The sequence below is a fragment of the Hibiscus syriacus genome, unplaced genomic scaffold (assembly GCF_006381635.1).
Source record: "Hibiscus syriacus cultivar Baekdansim isolate YM2019G1 unplaced genomic scaffold, ASM638163v2 tig00116960_pilon, whole genome shotgun sequence".
Lineage (NCBI taxonomy): Eukaryota > Viridiplantae > Streptophyta > Magnoliopsida > Malvales > Malvaceae > Hibiscus > Hibiscus syriacus.
Genome location: NW_024063486.1, coordinates 286,121 through 310,255, shown reverse-complemented (window position 1 = coordinate 310,255; position 24,135 = coordinate 286,121).

The following is a 24,135-nucleotide window of genomic DNA, read 5'->3' as shown; positions in this document are numbered from 1 at the left end:
CGAATAATGTTATCATTGCAAATCTTAAACATATATGGCTCGTTTCAATGATATTTCTTTACTTCTTGAAGAAATCTTTCCTTCCTATGGCCAGTAACTCCCAATGGAGTCTTTCCATATACCAAGTAGTTGAAAATGTTAGCGTAACACGGGATTGCATCCACAACAAACATTTTCTCATCAGAGTATACGGAGATAATTTTCATTTTGTCTTCATCTTCACTACCAACTTCTAGCCTAGAAAGCTGATCTTCTACTTGATTTTCTGAACCCTTGTGATCAGGTCCCTGATTTCAATGTTGAACTCTTGTAGCAACAAAATCCATCTTATAAGGCGTGGCTTGCATCTTTTTTGGAAAAGAGATATCTTAATGCAACATGATCAGTAAATACAGTAACCCTTGTGTTGACAAGATATGAATGAAACTTGTCAAAAAAAATATTACAACCAAAAGTTCTTTCTATGCGGTTGTATAATTTATTTAAGCATATGTGGGAATTCTGTTGGCATACAGTATAACATGAAATATCTTTCTCTTTCGTTTTTCTATGACTACATCCACAACAAAATCATTGGCATCGCACATAGCTTCAAATATTTGCGACCAGTCTAGTGCAATGACAATGGGTGCATCGACAAGTTGCTTCTTTATTTGGTTGAATGCATCTTTAAAAATAAATTTTATGTTTTGTTCCAACAATGAGTGTAAGGGCTAGGAAATTTTTGATAAATCACATATGAATCTTCGATAAAACTCTACATGTCCTAGAAAACTCCTTACTCCTTTAACATTGGTTGGTGGAGATAATTTTTCAATATTCTCAACTTTTTCCCTATCCACTTCAATGCCCTTGCTAGAAATCCGATGTCCCAAGACAATGTCTTATGTTGCCATAAAATGTCACTTTTCTCAATTAAGTACCAAATGTGTTTCCTCACGTCGTTGGAATACTTTTTCTCAATTATTGTCACTTTTTCTAAATTAAGTGCCAAGAAATCATCTGTAAGAATCTTCAAAGAATCTCCAATCATATCAGAAAATATAACCATCATGAATCTTTGAAATGTGAATAGGGCGTTGCAAAGACCAAAAGGCATATGAAGGAATGCAAAAGTCCCAATGGAGCATGTAAAAGTTGTTTTCTCCTGATCCTCTGGTACAATTGCAATTTGGTTGTAACTAGAGTAATCATCTAAAATGCAATAATAGGCTCGACCAGTAAGCCAATCCAACATTTGGTCGATGGAAGAAAGTGGAAAGTGTTATTTCTTTGTGGTTGCATTGAGTTTACGATAGTCCATGCATACTATCCACCCTATGGGAATAAGTATAGGGATCAAATCATTTTTCTGGTTACTCACCACTATGAAAACCCTACTTAGGAATGAATTGAATTGGGCATACTCACGTGCTATCAGAAATAGGATAAATTATGTCTGCATCAAGCCATTTGATTATTTCTTTCTTGACTACTTCCTTCATCTTTGGATTTTACCTTCGTTGTTGCTCTATAGATTGTTAGCTTTCGTCCTCCATCTTGATTTTGTGCATGCAAAAGGATGTACTAATGCTTTGAATGTCAGAAATACTCCAACCAATGGCCTTTTGTGATGTTTCAAAATATGGATCAATTTCTCCTCTTGTCTTGCATCCAACATTGCAGAGACAACAACTAAAACAGTGTTGTCTCCAAGAAAAAATACTTCATATTATTGGGAAAAGATTTCAATTCTAGAGTTGGAACTTATTCAACATATGGTTTTATCTTTGGATTTTACCTTCGTTGTTGCTTTATAGATTGTTAGTCTTCGTTCTCCAGCTTGATTTTGTGCGTGAAAAGGATGGACTAATGCTTTGAATGTCAGAAATACTCCAGGAAATGGCCTTTTTGTGATGTTTCAAAATATGGATCAATTTCTTCTCTTATATTGCGTCCAACATTGCATTGATAATAACTAGAAAAGTGTTGTTGTCTCCAAAAAAGCATACTTAAGATTGTTGGGAAAAGGTTTCAATTCTAGAGTTGGAGCTTATTCAATATATGGTTTGAAAGATGAGATTTCTTTATTTGTAAAGTCCAAAAACTCAATTTGCCATCTATGATGAATTCCCACATTGTTGGCCTCAATTGTGCATTCACTATCACAATAATTCTCATCTTTAGATGTCAATGCAATATCTTCAAATGTAACCTTGCTTGTTTCATTGAACTCCTCTTGAATTACTTCATCTATTACATTGAAAAGGAGATATTCCTCTCTGTCCTTGTGTAGAATATGCTCAAAAATAATGAATGTGATATGTTTATCATTGAGTCACATAGTCAATTCACCCTTAGATAAATCAACCAAAGTCTTGTCGGTCGAAAAGAATGGACGTTCCGAGATTATGAGGACCTCCTTGTCTACCTCGCAATCGAGCATAAGAAAGTCTACTGAAAAAAAAAACTTATCAACTCCTACAACAACATCCTTGATTTATCCTTTAGGTTGAGCTAATGATCTCTTAGTTACAATGTCACTACAGTGGGCTTTATGTGGCCAATTTCCAGTTCCTTAAAAGTAGAAAGTGGCATTAGATTAATGTTGGCTCCCAAATCAAATAGAACTTTTCCCACATAATGATTTCCAATTGAGCATAGGATAGTGAAGCTCCCAGGATCTTTCAATTTTGGAGGTAACTTGTTGGTCAATATGGCACTACACCCCTATGGGTGCAATGGTCTCAATTTCATTTAACTTCTTCTTCTTGGACAATAGCTTATTCATATATTTCTCATAGTTAAGAATTTGCACAAGGGTGTCTAATAAATGAATATTGACGTGGAGTTGCTTCAGCATTTCCAAAAACTATTGATATTGTTTGTCGTGTTCACTGTCCTTGAATCATTGCAAAAAAGGTAGAGGTGGTGACATTCCAGATTGCGTCAACATTTTTTACTGTGACAATATTTTTTTTTATTATGATGACAATTTTTAATGTGATGTACTAGGTATACCATTAACAATTTTTGAATTTGTTTTTTCTAGAACCTTAAAACTCTCTTTGGTTTCTTCTTTCTCTTTATGAGTCAATTCACCATTCTCAAAAGTCGATGCTTCAGCTTCTTTAACTTTTCATCCAGTTGTTTACCACTCATTAGAGTGATAGCCTTGCAATGCTTTTTATCTCATTGCTTAGGACTTTGTGTGTCACTAGGCAGATTGCTCTGCGGCCTAATATTCAGAGTTGTTACAAGTTGTCCGAACAGAGCTTCTAAGGCACGAATCGATAAAGAGTTTCCTTGCACAATTGCTTCCTTTTTAGCGATAAGATCTCACATTAAAGCTTCAAGAGATGCTAATGGATCATATGTGGAAGCTTAAGAGTATTTTTGTGGCCTAGATGTTTGGACATTTTGATTTTTCATCTAGGTTTGTTGTGGTTTTATCAGAAATTGTTGTCGTTGCATCAAGGTCTGCTGATTGTATGACAACTATTGTCGATTATAGTTCCCTTGTCTCTAATTGTAATATCTTGAGGAAGAATTGCTCCCATAAAGAAATGTTCCAGCATTTTCCTCTGGATTCTAATTTCTCTAAGATTAATTATGATTGACATAGTAATTCCCATAAGAGTTACTCCGAAAGTTATTCACATAGAAAACATTCTATGCATGCTGGGGACAATCTTCATAGCTGTGATTCTCACCGCAAATTTCACAACATAATGCAGGGACATCAATCTGTTGAGCAACTTGAATAGGTGCTACCTCAACAGTCTCTTCCATATATTTTTGATCAAATTGGTAAGTGTAGAAACTCGTGCACTGAGAGTAGAGATTGTATCTAGTTCAAAAACTCTTGGTGAAGCTTTTTTGGTTGCAGCTCTAGAGATAAGATATTGATAATCATTTTGGGATATTCTTTTTAGAATTCCAACTACTTCAAGATAAGTACAATCCAACAACGGTGCATTTTCCGATTCGTCGACAACATTTCTATAGAAAATTTCAATATGTGTTTTTTATTGAATACCATACATGGGGCATTGTCGCAACAATGATTTATAACGCTCCCATGTAGTGTGTAAATTCTCCTCATCCAGCTGATGATAAGATATAATGTCATTTCTCAAGTGAGCATTCATTTTCAGTGGACTGAACCTCAAAATAAATTGTGTAGCCAATACATTCAAAGAAGCAATAAATCTAGTCATCAATCCTAGAAACCAAGTACGACCATGTCCTTGCAACGAATAAGGAAACAATTACATTTTCTAAGCATCATCGGGAACGCCTTATTGACTAAATGAAGCAAAAATTAATATAAAAAAAAGGATTTAAGATGCTCCCTTGCATCTTCATGTGGCAAACCAACATATTACTCATTGGAATTCGACATTTGAAACATGACTGGTTTAAACTCGAAATTTCCCTGCTTGAGTTATTGGTCAGACCACTTCAAGTTACAAATCATCTAATACAAGCACTAAATAATCTCTTATAATAATTTGTTGAAACTGGTCATTTTGCGGCAGCAATGAATTATCAAGATTTTGTATATGCTCTAGTGGTATTGCTGCATTGGGAACTTATAAGGCCATTGTTCTTTATTCTTGAATTCTCATTTCTCAAGGTTCATTCAATATCTAGGCCAAGCTCAAACGTATTGTTAGGGTTGTTCCTAGTCATAAAAATTCCTACAATAAACTTATAAAAATAAATAGAGAAAAACAAAGTTCATAGAAAATAAATAAGTAAAATAAAACCAATAAGAAAACAAAAATAAACATTAAACTATATCGTTTCTCGAAAATGGTGCCAAATGTAATCCCCTAGACCCGGCCTATGTGTTTCGACTAAGTCTAGTGGATCACATTATGATTATTAAAGACATTTTTCGAAACCGTTATTCCATTAATATAAAATCACATTATAAATAACATGAAATTATAAACAAATTATACTATCAAAATCCAACTCGTAAATATAGTACCAATAAATAATAATTTAATTTAAAACACGTCTTCAAATTCAATATCACAATAAACCGAGCAGTATTAGCAAAACAGTTATCATTATAAAATCCGATATTTTAAAATAAGGTTCATGTCACCAAAATAAAGTCAACTTGCCAGATAAAAACATTACAATTTGATTTACTTCAAGAGATATGTTGATCCTCCAAGTGCTCGTACCAAGGTATCTAACCAACAGTATCTGAAAGGGGAAAACATTTTCAAAAGGGTGAGCTAGGCTCAGTGTGTCCCAACATTTCCATAAAATCACAATAGGTACAAATCATAGTCCAGGAATCTCACAAATTCGTAAAAGAGTTTAATTTTTTGAAAATCATAGTTTAAACCCTTTTCTGGTACACCATCAGTAGTTCCCAAAATTATTTTCCATATAGCTTACTTTATGCACATAGCAAAAAAGAAAGCTGACTTAAGGATATGCTCTGAAGCTTGTATCCTTAATCCCAAGTCAATAAGTCCATATAGCTTACCCTAAGCACACAGCAAAGGAAAGCCGACCTAATGAAACATCTTGGGGCCCTCAAGAGTCACATTAGGCCCAGTTAGCTTGATCAGAGCTATTCCATCGTAATTCAATTCCAAAAATTCAATTGCACCGTGACATAAATTCCATAAATCCAAAAACATGGTAATCATATACCATTTCAAAACAAAAATTAGATAGCAGCCATATTCCATAAATTATCACATTAAATTGGTGCATCCATAAAACAATAACCAATGAATTCGGGGTACCACATATTAAAACCAATAAAACAGTTCATAATAAGTAGGGAACACACCTCGACAATAGGTTCAAATAGCAAATTTACTGATTGCTGGTTTCACCACGCTCTGCTACAATTTTCGAACGGGTGAATGGGCACGTGGTTTAACTGATCTAGAAGAGCTGGGTCGAGCTGTCGAACGATCCGGAGAGTCTCTTGTACCTTCAAACAATAATAATCTATCAGTCCCAAATCCTATTTTAATTGTTCAAAGCTAGTCTTCTTAAGTATATAAGCATTTTTCGAGTTTGACTATCAATTTGGGGTAATTCGAGTCTGAATTTGGCCAAACGGATTGCGGAAACGGAATCAGGACGTCGAAAAATATAAAGTATGACTTTTCAGAAATTCAGATTCTTGGTCAAAGTCAAAGTCAACCACTTTGACCGTCGATTTGGAGACTTTCGGGTTTGAATTTGGTGAAACGGACTGCGGAAATGGATTTGGCACGTCGAAAACTATCAGGATAGGTATACTCGGAAATGATTTACGGTCATTTAAGGGTCGGTCAAAGCCATTTTAAGTTTTAGTCAAGGAAAGTCAACGGTCAACGGTCACGGTCAACGGTCACAGTCAACGGTCAACGGTCGGGTCGGGTCAACAGTCGGGTCGGGTCAACCCGGTTCATACCGGTCAAACCGGTTCGAACCGGTCAAACCGGTTCGAACCGGTCAAATCGGTTTTCCAGCAGCTCACTCTCCCTACGGCGGCGCGAGCGGCGCGTGAACAGTGCCACGGTGTCGGAAAATTCCCGGAAAAATTTCTAAAAATTATTTTGAGCGATTTCGAGATACTTACAACGATCGGTTCAAATTTTTGAACGGCGGAGAGCTCGTATTTCAACTCGGCCGAATCTTTGACTACTCCACCTCCTCACGCGCCGCCGTCGACGGCGAACTAGGTTGACACCGGCGGACTCGCAACGACACAAGGAACACTATGGTGCAGGAGGTGTCGTAAACGGAACAACGATCGGCGGTGAATTTAAGTTTTTCCCGACGATAGAGCTAAAAAAACGACGATGCTTTGACTAAAAATTCCCGACGTTTGGCAGCGTTTCACTTCAATTAATTTGAAGGGTTTGTTCCTCGCTTGATGATGAACACAACGGTGGTTTCAATTTTACGATTGGACGTCGAACGGCGTCGGAATCGGCTTTGAAGTAGAGTGCGGGAGGAGGAATTTCACAATTGTTTTCTGTTTTGAAAACAGAAAACCATTCATACGTTATATTAAATTTTCTGCCGACACTAAAAGGAGTAATGCAGGGCTTGGTCCCTGAATTTCCTTTAACTTCTAAAATGGCCTACAATTTGAAAACTTCCGATTTAATCCTCAAATTTTGCCAATACTTAATTAAATTTTTTTTCTCTAAATTTTATTCCGGGTTGTTACAATTCTCCCCCTCTACAAGAAATTTCGTCCTCGAAATTTACCTTATGAGAATAGTTGAGGAAACTGAGCCTCCATTGACTCCAAGTCTCCCAAGTAGCTTCTGAGGGGCCTCGATTACTCCACTGAACTTTGACCATTGGAATTCGCCTATTCCGAAGAACTCTTTCATCTCTTTCTAAAATCTGAATGGGCTCCTCATATGACAAATCCGGTCTCAGCTCTACTTCTTCAACCTGAATAATGGACCTGGATCTGGACGGTATCGCCTTAACATAGACACATGAAAAACATCATGAATATGATTGAGGTGGGAAGGCAACTCAAGCTGATAAGCAACAGGTCCAACTTTCTTCAGAATACGATACGGCCCAATAAATCGTGGACTCAATTTACCCTTACGCCCGAATCTCAATACTTTCTTCCACGGTGAAACTTTTAAGAAGACCTGATCACCAACCTCAAATTGTATATCTTTCCTTCTCTGATCTGCATAAGACTTCTGCCTATCAAATGCCTCTTTCAAACGGTCACGTATAAATCTGACTGTGTCCTCCGTCTCTCGCACTAACTCAGGTCCCAACGTTTTCCTATCACGCAACTCAGTCCAACAGATCGGAGTGCGACATTTACGCCCATAGAGTGCTTCATAGGGTGCCATACGAATGCTGGTCTGATAACTGTTATTGTAAGCAAATTCAGCCAAAGGCAAAAATTTCTCCCACTACCATGAAAATCGATTACGCAACCCCGCAACATCCTCAAGTATCTGAATCACTCTCTCAGATTGACCATCAGTTTGTGGGTGAAAGGATGTGATATAATCCAATCTTGTTCCAAAGCCGTATGTAGCGCCTTCCAAAATCTCGAAGTAAATCTCGGATCTCGATCAGAAATAATAGACAATGGAACACCATGCAATCTAACAATCTCTGAAAATACAATCTTGCCAGCTTGTCCAAGGAATCTTAATAGGCTGTAACAAACCTGATGGATGTTGATGTTCTGTCTTAACTTGTTGACAAGTCAAACACCTCGCTACAAAATTTGAGATGTCCTTCTTCATGCCGATCCAATGATACCTCTCTCTCAAATTCCGATACATCTTATCTCCACCGGGGTGCATAGCATATGGACTACTATGAGCCTCAGTAAGGATAGTCTGTCTCAACTCAGCATCATCAGGCACACAATACCGACCTTTGAAGCATAGAACTTCATCCCGGTCAAGGGCGTAATCTGAGCTTGTCCCCTGCTCTACTTGCTCAAAGATGGGAAGCAAGGAGCTATCAAAGGGGTGCTTAGCCTTGATCTCATCAACCAAGGTCGGCTTAACTTGCAATTCTGCTAACAAAGTGCCATCATCATATAAATTCATCCTGGCCATTAAAGATCTCAACTCCGATACCGTCTTTCGACTCAAAGCATCCGCTACAATGTTAACTTTACCAGGGTGATAATCAATCACACAATCATAATCCTTCAGAAGCTCTAGCCAGCGCCGTTGTCTCAAATTAAGCTCCTTCTGGGTCAGGAGATACTTTAAGCTCTTATGATCCGTGAAAATATAATACTTCTCTCCATAAAGATAGTGTCTCCAAATCTTACTCATGAGGTCGCAGCTGACGGGATGCATAAGCCACCCACTTTACCTTCCTGCATTAAAACACAGCCAAGTCCATGAGTGTGAAGCATCACTATACACTGTAAAATCCTTCCCGGACTCTGGTTGAATCAACACCGGTGCTTGAGTCAAAACCGCCTTTAATTTCTCAAAGCTCTCCTGTTGTGCCTCGCCCCAGTCAAACGGCACATTCTTCCTTAACAACTTTGTCAAAGAAGAAGCAATGATCGAGAAGCCCTCAACAAAACGTCGATAATAACCAGCCAAGCCCAAGAAACTGCGGATCTCAGATACGTTCTTAGGTCGTTTCCAATTCATAATAGCCTCTATCTTGTTGGGATCGACCTGAACACCTCGCGCAGAAATAATATGCCCCAGAAACGACACTTCTTGAAGCCAAATTCACACTTGCTTAGTTTGGCATATAGACGATGCTCTCTCAAAGTCCGCAGAACGTTCTTCAAATGCGTCATGCTCTGCCTCAGTACGAGAATAGATCAGAACATCGTCAAAGACCACCACAATTGATCCAAATATGGTCGGAACACCCGATTCATCAAATCCATGAAGCTGCAGGAGCGTTCGTCAAACCAAAAGGCATCACTAAGAATTCATAATGACCTATCTAGTGCGAATAGCCGTTTTGCAATATTGATCCTTTAACTTTCAATTGATAATACCCCGAACGAAGATCAATCTTAGAGAATACAATAGCTCCTCGCATTGATCAAATAAATCATCAATCCTGGGTAGTGGGTATTTTTCTTGACCGTCATCTTGTTCAATTTCCGATAGTCAATACATAATCTTAGCGACCCATCCTTCTTTTTCACGAACAGAACTAGAGCTCCCCATGGTGAAGTACTATGTCGGATAAATCCTCGATCGAATAATTCTTGCAATTGGACTTTCAACTCTTTAAGTTCCCTTGGAGCCATACGATAAGGTGCCATAGAAATAGGTGAAGATCCCGGATAAGTCTCAATCTCGAACTCTACCTCTCTATCAGGAGGTAATCAGGCAACTCCTCCGGAAAAACATCAGGAAACTCGCTAACTGTACGAATCTCCTCGATCGTGACAATGCACCCTTGGTGTTCAAAATAGCAATGAAGGTCTCATCCCTTCCGGATCATACGATCAATTTCCATCGCTGAAACTATATTGAGATAACCACGCCGTTCACCAATTAACACAACAGTCTGACCATCTGAAGTCTTCAGAGTAGCCCGCTTGTATTCGCAATCCAGCTTTACTTGTGTTATTCAACCAATCCATTCCAAGAATTAGATCGAACTCCTCTAAAGGAAGCTCCATAAGATCAGCGAGAAAAATTTCTCCCTGAACCTCGAGAGGACAACACCGGAATACTTTATTCACTAATACCGCTTGTCCTACTGGACTTGTAACTGTAATAGTATTTTCAGTGTTCTCGATCAGAATCTGAAGGTTTCGAGATACTGAGCTCGATACATAGGAGTGAGTGGAGCCATTGTCCAATAATGCAAAGTATGGGGTAGAATAAATAGTAAATGTACCTGCAATAACCTCAGGCTTATCTCTGTCATCACGACGTCTAGTTGCATAAACCAAAGTTGGCTGTCTAGCCTCAGAAGCTGTTGGCCCTCTATTTTGCTGAGGTCGGGCTCTACTGTCTGTCCTGGACGCTGATCCTCGAGTCTTTCCTTGACTACGATCTCTAATTGGGGTCTGTACTGTAGTCTGCGAACACAGGAGTTTGGGTAGTGGTCTGCTCAACGAAACTAACTGAGGACAATCCCTGATAATGACCACTAGATCCACACTGATAGCAAGACCCATCTTCTTACGACACTCTCCTGAGTGTTGTTTACCACGATACTCACAAAGGGGCCCATTATAATACGACGAGGAACCGCCTCGACTGACAGCTAAAGGTGAGGATGTTGCAGGCCTGAAACGTGTATTGCTTCTCTGAGGGGCTGAAGTATGAGTCCTCTTTCCGGACTGTGCTGATGACTCCATCGGGCCTAAAAATTTCTTAGATCGATCTTGATCAACACGCTCTACCAGAAGCTAAAACCTCCACTCTTCCGCATCTTTGGCTCTGCCTACCACACATCAAATATCTCATCTGATGGGTTACAACTTGCCTACGCAGCTCGTATCTGAGTCCAAGGGCAAATTTACGACATCGATCTCTCTCCGTAGGTACCATATTGAATCCATACTTCAGCAATTTCAGGAACTCGATCTCATATTCATAAACAGTCATGTCTCCCTGAACCAGGTCTTGAAACTGTTGTCGTCTCTGAGCTAAGTAGCGCTCTCCCAGAAACGACTCCGAAAGCGATCCTTAAGAAATTCCAGGTCAAACGATCGGTAGGAACACTACTGGTCACTGACTCCCACCAAGTGTAGGCATTACCATCTAACATTGCTACAGCACCCAGATATCTCTTAGTTGAGTCCAAACCCAACTGATCCATGCGTCTCTCTGTATCCTGGAGCCAATCCTCAGCTTCAGTAGGAGCTCCACCAATCTGTCCCCCAAAAGTTCTAACTCCATTGGAAATCAACGTCTGTGAAATAGGAACCTCAGATACAACACCAGTAGCTCTAACTGCTCCCTGTATTAACTGCAGAAACTGTCTACTAAAATTCTCATCCAATGCAACTCCAGTAGACTCTGACTCAATATCGGTCGCTCCTATGATCGCCCCAAAAGTTCTAACTCCATTGGAATCAACGTCTGTGAAATAGGAACCTCAGATACAACACCAGTAGCTCTAACTGCTCCCTGTATTAACTGCAGAAACTGTCTACTAAAATTCTCATCCAATGCAACTCCAGTAGACTCTGATCAATATCGGTCGCTCCTATGATCGGTGTAGTCATGCCAATACCATCGGTAGGTGGCATATTCGTTGGTGTCGTAGGAGCAGGATCACTATTGGAGGTGTGGGATCTAATCGTATCATCATCGGATCTGCAATCTAGTTACTCGACCTCGTCCACGACTAGTTCGACGACCACGTCTAGCACTCATTTGGTAGATCTCGAGATTACTACAGAAGATAAACTTAAGGTTAGATAAGCACTTGGAGTCTCGAACATAGTTAAAATCTTAATAACTTTGTGACATGGCCTTAGTAACTCGTTTGTAAAATATTTCAAAACTGTATTCTCAATGTGGACTCATACACAGTCGAGGGTTAAAAACCAAAGCTCTGATGCCAATAAATGTAACCCCCTAGACCGGCCTATGCATTTCGACTAAGTCTAGTGGATCACATTATGATTATTAAAGACATTTTCGAAACCGTTATTCCATTAAATAAAATCACATTATAATAACATGAAATTATAAAAAATTATACTATCAAAATCCAACTCGTAAATATAGTACCAATAAAAATAAATTAATTTAAAACACGTCTTCAAATTCAATATCACAATAAACCGAGCAGTATTAGCAAAAGAGTTATCATTATAAATCCGATATTTTAAATAAGGTCCATGTCACCAAATAAAGTCAACTTGCCAGATAAAAACATTACAATTTGATTACTTCAAGAGATATGTTGATCCTCCAAGTGCTCGTACCAAGGTATCTAACCACAGTATCTGAAAGGGGAAACATTTTCAAAAGGGTGAGCTAGGCTCAGTGTGTCCCATTTCCATAAATCACAATAGGTACAAATCATAGTCCAGGAATCTCACAAATTCGTAAAAGAGTTTAACTTTTTGAAAATCATAGTTTAAAACCCTTTTCTGGTACACCATCAGTAGTTCCCAAAATTATTTTCCATATAGCTTACTTTATGCACATAGCAAAAAGAAAGCCGACTTAAGGATATGCTCTGAAGCTTGTATCCTTAAGCCCAAGTCAATAAGTCTATATAGCTTACCCTAAGCACACAGCAAAGGAAAGCCGACCTAATGAAACATCTTGGGGCCCTCAAGAGTCACATTAGGCCAGTTAGCTTGATCAGAGCTATTCCATCGTAATCAATTCCAAAAATTCAATTGCACCGTGACTAAATTCCATAATCCAAAAACATGGTAATCATATCCATTTCAAAAAAAATTAGATAGCGGCCATATTCCATAATTGTCACATTAAATTGGTGCATCCATAAAACAATAACCAATGAATTCGGTGTACCACGTATTAAAACCAATAAAGCAGTTCAATAATAAGTAGGGAACACACCTCGACAATAGGTTCAAATAGCAAATTTACTGATTGCTGGTTTCACCACGCTCTGCTACAATTTTCGAACGGTGAATACTGGCACACGTGGTTTAACTGATCTAGAAGAGCTGGGTCGAGCTGTCGAACGATCCGGAGAGTCTCTTGTACCTTCAAACATAATAATCTATCAGTCCCAAATCCTATTTAATTGTTCAAAGCTAGTCTTCTTAAGTATATAAGCATTTTTCGAGTTTGACTATCAATTTGGGTATTTTGAGTCTGAATTTGGCCAAACGGATTGGAAACGGACATCAGGACGTCGAAAAATATAAAGTATGACTTTTCGAAATTCAGATTCTTGGTCAAAGTCAAAGTCAACCACTTTGACTGTCGATTTGGAGACCTTCGAGTTTGAATTTAGTGAAACGGACTGCGGAAATGGATTTGGCACGTCGAAAACTATCAGGATAGGTATACTCGGAAAAGATTTACGGTCGTTTAAGGGTCGGTCAAAGCCATTTTAAGACGGTCAAACGGTTTCAGACCGGTCAAACCGGTTCAAAAACTGGGTCAAACGGGTTTTTTCCAGCAGCTCACTCTCCCTGCGGAGGCGCGTGCGGCGCGTGAACAGTGCCACGGTGTCGGAAAATTCCTGGAAAAATTTCTAAAAATTATTTTGAGCGATTTCGAGATACTTACAACGATCGGTTCAAATTTTTGAACGGCGGAGAGCTCGTATTTCATCTCGGCCGAATCTTTGACTGCTCCACCTCCTCACGCGCCGTCGTCGACGGCGAACTAGGTTGACACCGGCGGACTCGCAACGACACAAGGAACACGATGGTGCAGGAGGTGTCGTAAACGGAACAACGATCGGCGGTGAATTTAAGTTTTTCCCGACGATAGAGCTAAAAAAAACGACGATGCTTTGACTGAAAATTCCCGACGTTTGGCAACGTTTCACTTCAATTAATTTGAAGGGTTTGTTCCTCGCTTGATGATGAACACAACGGTGGTTTCAATTTTACGATTGGACGTCGAACGGCGTCGGAATCGGCTTTGAAGTAGAGTGCGGGAGGAGGATTTTCACAATTTTTTTCTGTTTTGAAAACAGAAAACCATTCATACGTTTATATTAAATTTTCTGTCGACACTAAAAGGAGTAATGCAGGGCTTGGTCCCTGAATTTCCTTTAACTTCTAAAATGGCCTACAATTTTGAAAACTTCCGATTTAATCCTCAAATTTTGCCAAATTACTTAATTAAATTTTTTTTTCTCTAAATTTTATTCCGGGTTGTTACACCAAAACTTGATCTGTGTGAATTTTTATTGTAATAAGGTGCAAGCATACACTATCGATGTAAGTATAGTAGATAGCTTCTCGCTATCGGATATCGATCCCACAAGGAATAAAAGTTATATGTTTATAATTTTCGATGCAATAAGCTGTAAAATAAAAAGAGTTGTAGATAAGATTGTCAAAGTAAATAAGTGGAAATAAAGTGATATTGAATGGTGATAGAGTTGGGTATTTGTTGGCGAACCTTTAGTAAAGGCAAGATTGTTGGCAAGATTAAAGCCTACTGGTTGTCGATGTAATGAAGCTCATGTGTTTCTCATAAAACTATATTTTTCATGCTTAATCAATGACTCACAATAGAATTGTATACTACACCTTTAAGCGGCAACAATAAGACTAGTGCAAGAATAGCGACTTCCGTTGACATGCTTGTTAAATTAAATTGTCACTTTAACTTCTACTGACAATGAATACAATAAAAAACTTCTATGTAAATGGCATATAAACCCAAGGATTAAACAAGGTCAACAAGTTTCATCAATTAACATTCAATTTTCATCCATAAAGTACTTACATACTAAAGAACTTAAAAATAACCAATAGCGTTCAAGAATAAAAAAAGGGAAGTTATCTCTAGCTACACTCGTCTTCTCCCTAATCTTATCTCTTGCCCCCATAATCTGTAGTGGATTCACTTCCATGGTCAGCGCAACATCCAATTCACCTCCAAACACCCAAGAACAGGCTCGAGCAACCATGGCCATGGCCATGGCGAGAGGAGAACTTAATCCTAAGGAAGAAGATGATAGTAATTTCCTCCTCCAACTTTCTTCATTTTAATAACCTTTTTGCCCAGGTTTCCTTCTTCCTATTAGCGTGATTTGGTCATACAAAATAGGAGTGAAAGTCAGCTCATCATCCTTCATTTCCTTTAAGAATCTTGTGACAGTTGAAAATTTGCGGTGACATACATAGATGCATTCTTGTAACACTTTTTACAGCGACATCAACAAAAGATAAAAATAACCCAAAAGAAAGAATTTAAAGAACACTGAGTTTAATATGTAATGTAGTGGCATGAAATTTTGCAACAATAATGCTAAAATTCATGAAATGGAACAAAACAATCATTAATTTGGGGTAAAATATATGTTCTTCTAAGTACTATTAGTGATACCAAAATCAATAGGAGTTTGTTTATCCGATGAGTATGTTACATTAAGAAAAACAAAGTGTCAATGATCTAAAATGGAAACTTGTATGCGATGTGTATTGAGTTTTGTATGCAAAAGTAATAATGCATGTGTATATGTTATTGGAAACCATGAATATGAGTAAATAACATTATTAAATTCTGGGTTTTAGTGCATTAAATGTGCATTGCATGGACAAAAAAGCATGATGATGATGCATGAACATTTGAGGTAAGAACAAGTGAGGTATATGTTATTTATGATGATTTTCTTAGCTTTGATGTGTACATCATTCTTGAATGTTTAGTCATTCACTAAGCCTCATAGCTCACACTCATTGTTTAACATTTTTCATTGGATTAGATGATGATTTCTAGAGTCCGAGAGGCAAGCACATGGAAGTGATCAAACAAGAACTCATTAACTAAGTGTATGTTAAGTTTAATTCGATTTAGAGGCAATGTGGGACTCATATGGGATTTGTTTTGGTATTTGGATATGTTGACTTGATGAACATGTTTTAAGACCTATAATGTCCCAAATGAATCTTTAAATCATTGATTGGATAAATGAAATTGAAAGATTGATGCTAAATTGCATGCTGTTTATTGTGTTCAAGTATGCCTAAAGTTATCAAATTGTGTTTTATGTCTTAGTTACATGGTTTGATCATTTAGACAAGTGAAACTATGGTAACATAATATGTTAGACGTTAGGATGCATGAAATGAACAATAATGCACAAAATGACTAGGGGAATTGTGTTAAAATTGACCTTTTATGCAAATTTTGACTTTGGATGCCAAATGCATGTTGATTATGTTAAATTATGTTATGAAGCATGAGACGTGTATAATGGTGTGTTTAAAGTGGTACAAGTATGTTCAAACATGTTCATAGACCCTAGGATAGATTAAATGATCAATTGGAAGCATTTTTTTCATTTTTGTATGCATTTTCTACAATTTCCAGAAAATGGATCAATCCCTTGCCGTAAAGAATCGATCCCTGAGGCAAAGGATTGATCCCTTGCCCAAAGAGATCAATCCCTTGACGAACTTTGCATGCTAAAATGCAAACAATCGATCTCTAGTAAAAAGGATAATTCCCTTATGTTTTAGTTTGACTAAAAATGGTAAAATTACATTCATTAAAGACCCTAAGTATACCCTAAGTCTCAGTGTGACCCCATAACATTAGAAGGGGTTCAAATTGGTCCAAAACATGAATCCTTAATTAATACTTGGTTTTAAATAGGAATTGGCTGATATATTTTGCGTCACACTTTAATATAGCTAATTAAATAATGGATTGGTTAATTTGGTGATTGTTGATTTAATCCATATATTGTATTATTTACGTTTTAGTCCTTTAAAATGTATGTTCAATTAAGTCCCTAAATGAAATTTGATTTCTCTGAAATTTAAAATGAAACTAATTAATATCTAGTAATGAATAATGACATGGTTAATTATAGTAAACCTTAATGAAATTGTTTAAGTATGTGAAATGATCATTTTACCCTTCTGGTTATTTGTTCGAAGTCTGAAGTAAGCTTTGCAAGTTTGGATGAAGTATGTTGATTGTTTATCTCCGTTGCTATGGTATGCATGAAGAATATTTAATTTATTTTTCTTCCACTTAGTATGCTTGATTTAGGATTTGTTTTGTCTAATTCACTTTGGAATCTAATATTCTCTTAGAATACTCAGGTCATTTGACTTGACTGGGTATAGGGTGTTGCATTTGATGGTATTAGATCTTAAGGTTAATGTATATATGCATGTATGTTGGGTTTAGTCATGGGAACCATATTGCCTCTGTAAATATGAATTTTTTTGTAGGACTTGCTGTTGATCACCGATGCTTCTCTCATTCCAGGTTTGATTTTATGTGGGTAATTTGTTTGTGTGAATTGATTTTCCACAGTTATATATTATGAGTGAGTTGATTGATTTCGGTTAGACTCATTCATATGTTTTGAGTGTGTTGGTTAATCGAATGAATGTTCTAATAAGAACTAGTGACATCGATATGGTTGTTGTAGTAAATTAGTAGATAATACATATATGAGGTGTTCGTTGAGGATTAAGGTTTAGATCATAATTCGTAGCGGAAGCGTGGATGGAATTAAATTTTGTAAGTGTGCTCCCCATGGTGAAAAAATTATCAACTTTTTGTAAAAGAAGTAAGGTGTTCCAATATTGTTTGTTAAGAAGAAGGACGATACGATGTGCATTTGTATCAACTATCTTCAAGTGAACAAGTTAACGACTAAGAACTAATATCCCTTATCGAGGATCAATGACTTGTTTGATCAGTTTCAAAGTGCCAAGGTGTTTTTAAAGATAGATTTGAGGTCCAGATATTCAGTTGAATGTATGTGAACTAGATGTGATGAAGATTACTTTTAGGACGTGTATGACCATTATGAGTTCCTGGTGATGTATTTTGATTTAATGAATGCTCCTTCCATTTTCATGGATTTGATGAATTGGGTGTTCAATCTGTATCTAGATCAGTTCGTGGTGGTGTTTATCGACGATATCCTTGTGTACTCATATTGGGAAGAGCATGATTCCAATTCTCTGAATTGTTTTGGTGTTGCACAAGAAACAACTTTATGTGAAGTTCTCAAAGTGTGAATTTTGGCTTCGGGAAGTGGTGTTTCTTGGTCACATAATTTTAGCCGAGGATATCTAAGTTGATCCGAACAAAGTTAAAGCAATAGTTAAGTGGAAGCCACCAAAAAGTGCCATTGAGGTTTGCGGTTTCTTTTGGTTAGCTGGGTATTATTGCTAGCTCATCGAGGGATTCTCTATTATTGTCACTCCTTAGACGAAATTGCTACAGAAGAATGCTAAGTTTGAGTGGGTTGAGGAGAGATAATATTGTTTCGAGAAGTTGAGGTTCGTGTTAACTGAAGTTCTTTTGTTGGTGCAGCTAGAGTTTGGGAATGATTTTATAGTTCATAGTGATGCATCCAGTATCTATCTTGGAAGTGTGTTGATCAAAGATGATAGGATGGTTTCTTATGCATCGAGGCAGTTAAGGTCGCATGAATGTAACTATCTGATGCACGGTTTAGAGTTAACTGTTATGGTGTTCGAGTTGAAGATTTGGTATTATTATTTGTATGTTGAGAGGTGTGTCATTTCTACCGATCATAATAGTCTTAAGTATCTCCTCACCCAAAAAAAGTTAAACTTGAGATAGAGACATTGGATCGAGTTGTTGAAGGAATACAATTTTTGTTTCGAGTATCATCCTAAAAAAGCTAATGTTGTTGTCGATCGATACTTTAAGTCGTAAATTGATGAATGAGCTACAAGCTTTGTTTATGAGATTGAGTATTTCAGGTGATGGTGTTGTGGTTATCGAGTTGTAGACTAGCCAGACATTCTTGTAGCATATTTGTGAGTTGTATCCTTTCAAACGATTATTGGGAGCAAAGATCCAATTAGTTCGTGTTGGTGATTTCTTTTTAAAGCAGACGGTGTTTTTTTGCTTTCGTGGTAAATTGTGTGTGTCGGATAATTCAGAGTTTAGGCGCAAGATCTTGACTGAGGTGCATAGTTGTCTTTCTTCTATGCACCCAGGCAGTACGAAGATGCATCAGAATCTCCATGAGATTTATTGGTGGCCAGGGTTGAACTGCTAAGTTGATGTTTGGTTTGTCAGCGTGTGAAAGTCGAATATCAATGTCATTTCGATTTTGTACAACCTATTAGTATTTTAGAATGGAAGTGGGAGAGGATCACTATGGATTTTGTTTCGAGGTTACCTTTAACTCCGTCGAAGAAAGATTCAGTTTGAGTGACAGTTGATCAATTTTCCAAGAGTTCCCATTTTCTTGTTGTAGGTATGACTTATTTTTTTGTTGAGGCTTGTTGAGTTATACATTATCGAGATTGTGTGGTTGTATGGTATGGTGTTCCTCTTTTGATCATTTATGATCATGAAAGTATAAAATGTTATATTTAAAAATTTATAAATCAATATTTAACTGATGTGGGATTTATCTATTTATTTTTCTAGTAAATTTCATATTAATTGGATATTGATTTTGATAAATGTTTAAATATAACTTTTATATTTTCTTTGATTGAATGATTGGAGCCATGATTCATATCACACATCATTGTCATCATTCAACTTGGTTTGTGTTTGTGTACGTCACGTAAATACACACATTTTCGACATCTTTAGTCTTTATCGCCATTGATTTCATTTTAGTCTTTAACAAATAGATAGATAGAGATATGAAATCAGATAATCGTTTAGGTTTTAGGTCAGATCATGTCATGTCATATCAAATTGGGTACGAACTACGTCATATCAACTCAATGATTCGACTCTAATCAGGTCGGGTCTAGATCGAATCGGATTCAAGTCATTGTTAGGTTGATTTCAAATCAGACTTAGTCCAAGTTTGGGTTAGGTTCATTTTAGGTCAGGTCAATATCAGTTCAGTTCAAATGGTCCATGTTTGAATAAGTTAAAAATCAGGTTAATTTAGGTTTAGATGGACTTTGTTTTGGGTCTCATTTAGGTCGTGTCATGTCGTTGGCAAATAAAATAAAGGTCGAGTAATATCGGTTTTGGGTGAACTTCAAGTCGGGTCTTACTGGGTACAGATGAACTTCGGGTAAGATCATTTTCGAGTGAATTATTTTTCGCCTTTCAGGAACCTCTAATTGTAATTGTAATTGTATTGTATCATACACACACACACGTTATAGTCTTGTAGCCATTGTCAAGGCTATACCTATAGCTATGTAATTGAAAGAAATATATAGTGAGATATTATAATAATTATCTCTAATTTTATAGAAAAAAAATATTACAAAAAAATAGAAATAAATCTGGGCCAATTTTGAATAAAAATATAAATTTAAGGATTAAAATGAACAAAAATATCATCATATTAAAATTATTAGACTAAATAATAAAAATTAGAAATAAATAGAGATAAATTTTGGTTAAAAGCTTAAATTTGCTCATAAATTTTGATTAAGTGTTAATGTATAATATAATTTATAAAGTATAAATTTTGATTTAATATAATTATACACATAAAATTTTAGTGAGATCAACTATGTACTTTTGTTGAGATATGAAGATTTCTTTTCGAGAATGTGCTACTTCAATGCCGAGGAAATATTTTAACTTACCAAGCTCTTTGACTTCAAATTCGTTTACTAGACATTTCTTTAAATTCTTCATTCCTTCCAAATCATCACTTGTCACTATAATGTCATCTACATAGACTAATAAGGTTGTCACTCCCCCTGAATATGAGTTCTTTACAAATAGAGTGTGATCAACTTAGCTTTGTTTAACTGTTTCAGTCCGTATAAAGCCTTCTTTAGCCTGCATACCAACTATCCAATATTTGAACCGAACCATAGTGGGATATCCATGTAGACTTTCTCCTAGAGCTCACCATGTAAAAATGCCTCTCCAAAGAACCATCTGATTTATATTTCACTGTGAACACCCATCGACATCCCACTAGTTTCTTCCCTCTTGGTAATTCCACTAAGTCTCATGTATTATTCTTTTTAAGATCCTCAATTTCAGCTTTCATGGCATTTTTCTAATTCTCATCATCTAAAGCCTCGAATATGTTTTTGGGAATAGAGATAGAGTTTAGGCTTGTAAGAAAGGTTATATGGTTATGGGACAAATTTTTGTAGGACATGAATAAGTATAGGGGATATTTTGTGCAGACTCTAGTTCCTTTTCTAATTGCAATGGGAAAGTCATATTTGATCAGAATTTTCAGTAGTTTCAGTAATGTTGTCATTATTGGGAGTAGGTTCAGTAGACGTAGGTTCAACAATTACCTCGGGTTGTATAGGAGAAGAGGATGATTGAGCCTGCACATGTTCTCACTACATCAAAACAGGTATTTTGCGGTGTTTTTTTTTACTATAGCGGTATTTTTAAACGCCGCTTAAAACACATGCGACGTTATGACAAACGCCGCAAAAAGCACCGCTAAAGTTAGCGACGTTTTTTTAAAAACAAACGCCGCAATAGGTGTTGTTATTTAGCGGCGTTTTTCCTAAAAACGCCGCAGTATGTATTGAGATTTAGCGGCATTTTACTTAAAAATGTCGTAGTAGGTTTTGATATTTTGCGGCATTTTTCCCACAAACGCCTCAGTAGGTGATGATTTTTAGCGATGTTTTTCCCACAAACATCGCAGTAGGTTTTCAGATTTAGTGGCGTTTGTATCGAAAATGACACAATAAGGGTTGAGAATTAGCGGCGTTTCTAGTATACAAACGCCGCTAAATGTATGGTATATTGCGGCGTTTTTTTTTTACAAACGCCGCTAAATAACACATAATTTAACAGTTCTAAAAATAATGCTTGATTACCCCAAATCTGTTTTTTCAACCTGTTCCATTATCCAACAAACAAAACAACAATAACATCAAACTCTATATCCATAACAAAGAACATCAAATCCAATATAATAAATATAAATTTTCATTAACGTAATATAAGTTCAGTTAAGCAAGGTTGAGTAACATTAACAGAATACTCATAACATAAATGAGACTACGATGGTGGATTATGAGGTTGAGTTTTCTGTATCATTAGCATCATATCATTGAGTCGTTTTTCAAATTCTTCACATCTCTACTAATATGATATTTCTCTTTGTGTTGCTGTTGCTTCTCTCTGTGCTACCGCTGCTTCTCTCTGTGCTGCCACTGCTTCTTTCTCTTCTTCCGCTGCTGCTCTGGCTACTTCCACTGCTACTCTCTCTGCTTCCCTTGCTTCATTTTCCCGCTTTCAAGTTAGCCATTTGTTGATCCATCTCAACCAACTTTTCTTTTAAACGACTAACTTCGTGGTGGGAAGATCGAGACTGTGATGAGCTGGAACCAAAATATTTGGTGGGAGTAACGAATGATCCTTGACAGCGCACCGACCATATCTTTTAGGACCCAAAACGTCATTAATAGCTTGATTTTCAATGTCATCATCATTAACAAGACCTTGACTCGAAGCAGTAGCATGATGCTCCGCCTTTTTCTCCCTCAATTTTTCCTAATAATAAAGTGAATAATTAATTAAAATAAAAATGTCATGGTACAAATATAAATAAAGTCAGGTAAATTTAAAACATCTACCCAATAAACGTACCATAATTTCTGCAGCGTCGGCAGTCATAGGAGTGACATCCTTCTTCGTATGTGTCATGTCGAAGAGTTGAATTCGACCAACTTTAGAACCGGATGTATTTTCCTACAATGTACCATAATATAATTACTATGAGTTAGTATGTACATGAAATACAAAAAGCTATTTCAATAATCTATAATACCTCCTCATGAGCTATATAAGCAAAGCTCTTTGATCCAACCGTGTGCGTAAACTTTTGTTGTTGCCTGCTAGCAACACCGACATGCTCTCGGTCCTACAATGTCAAACAATCACTTTTAATGATGATTTAAAATTCGTTATAATTATTTCTGAAAAATACATCATACATGTCCTTTTTTGAATTCTAAAATCTGACTGCATCTTCTCATTGGTACCTGAGCATTCCTGGTGGGACTGTTTACAACTTCTCTTCAAGGCTGAGATCATTCTTGAAGTATTTCTTCTTTAAGGAGCTCTCTTGTGGTCCCTCCATCTCTTCCCTAACGCTTGCTTCACATAATCGTCAGAGACCTCTAAAGAAAATTTCTCCTATACAGCAAATAAGTGTGCATCGTAAGTATAAATTAGTATTGAATTTCTATAGAGTATCTATTATAATGACATTATTTCAAGGCTGAGATCATTCTTGAAGTATTTCTTCTTTAAGGAGCTCTTGTGGTCCCTCCATCTCTTCCCTAACGCTTGCTTCACATAATCGTCAGAGACCTCTAAAGAAAATTTCTCCTATACAGCAAATAAGTGTGCATCGTAAGTATAAATTAGTATTGAATTTCTATAGAGTATCTATTATAATGACATTATTACCTTAATAAAATACAACGCTTGATTTTTGTTACTATTAGGCATTTCGCGCCATGACTCGTAATTGATCGGTAACAGATTCGCATTGCGTCCAACTATGCCTAAGTAACCTGCTAGAAGACGTAATTCTGGGCCAATAGGTTGACCGACATCATTTCTTGAAACTTTGACACGATGCCCAGGAGGAAGTTGGTATAATTCCTTCAAAGTTATATGTCCTCGAGTCTTGCGCGTTCTAATATTTTCAACTATATAATAAATTATTAAATGTCAGTTTTGAAAATAAACAAAGTAGTAAATAATGTTTCGAAGATTACTTTGAATTTCTACTTCTTCTTCAACAGTTTCAGGAACTTCGGAAGACTCAGGTGCATTCGATTCCTCGTTATTTCTTTCTTCATGGTTTTCAGAAGCTCGAACAACCCGCAAATCAGTTATTTTTCTCCTCGGCATGATAACTATAATAAACAAACACAAAAAAATAAAAAATGAATTAATTAATGAATATATTGAAAGATAACATGTTAAAGGTTATAACATTATAAATAAATAAATGAAGATATAAAATCATACAAAAGTCTTATGTAATGTCAATTGTCATAAATATCTTCATCAACTTCCTCCCGAACCCATTGAAATTGTGTTGTATTAGTGATAGTTTCATCTAAGTTTTGTG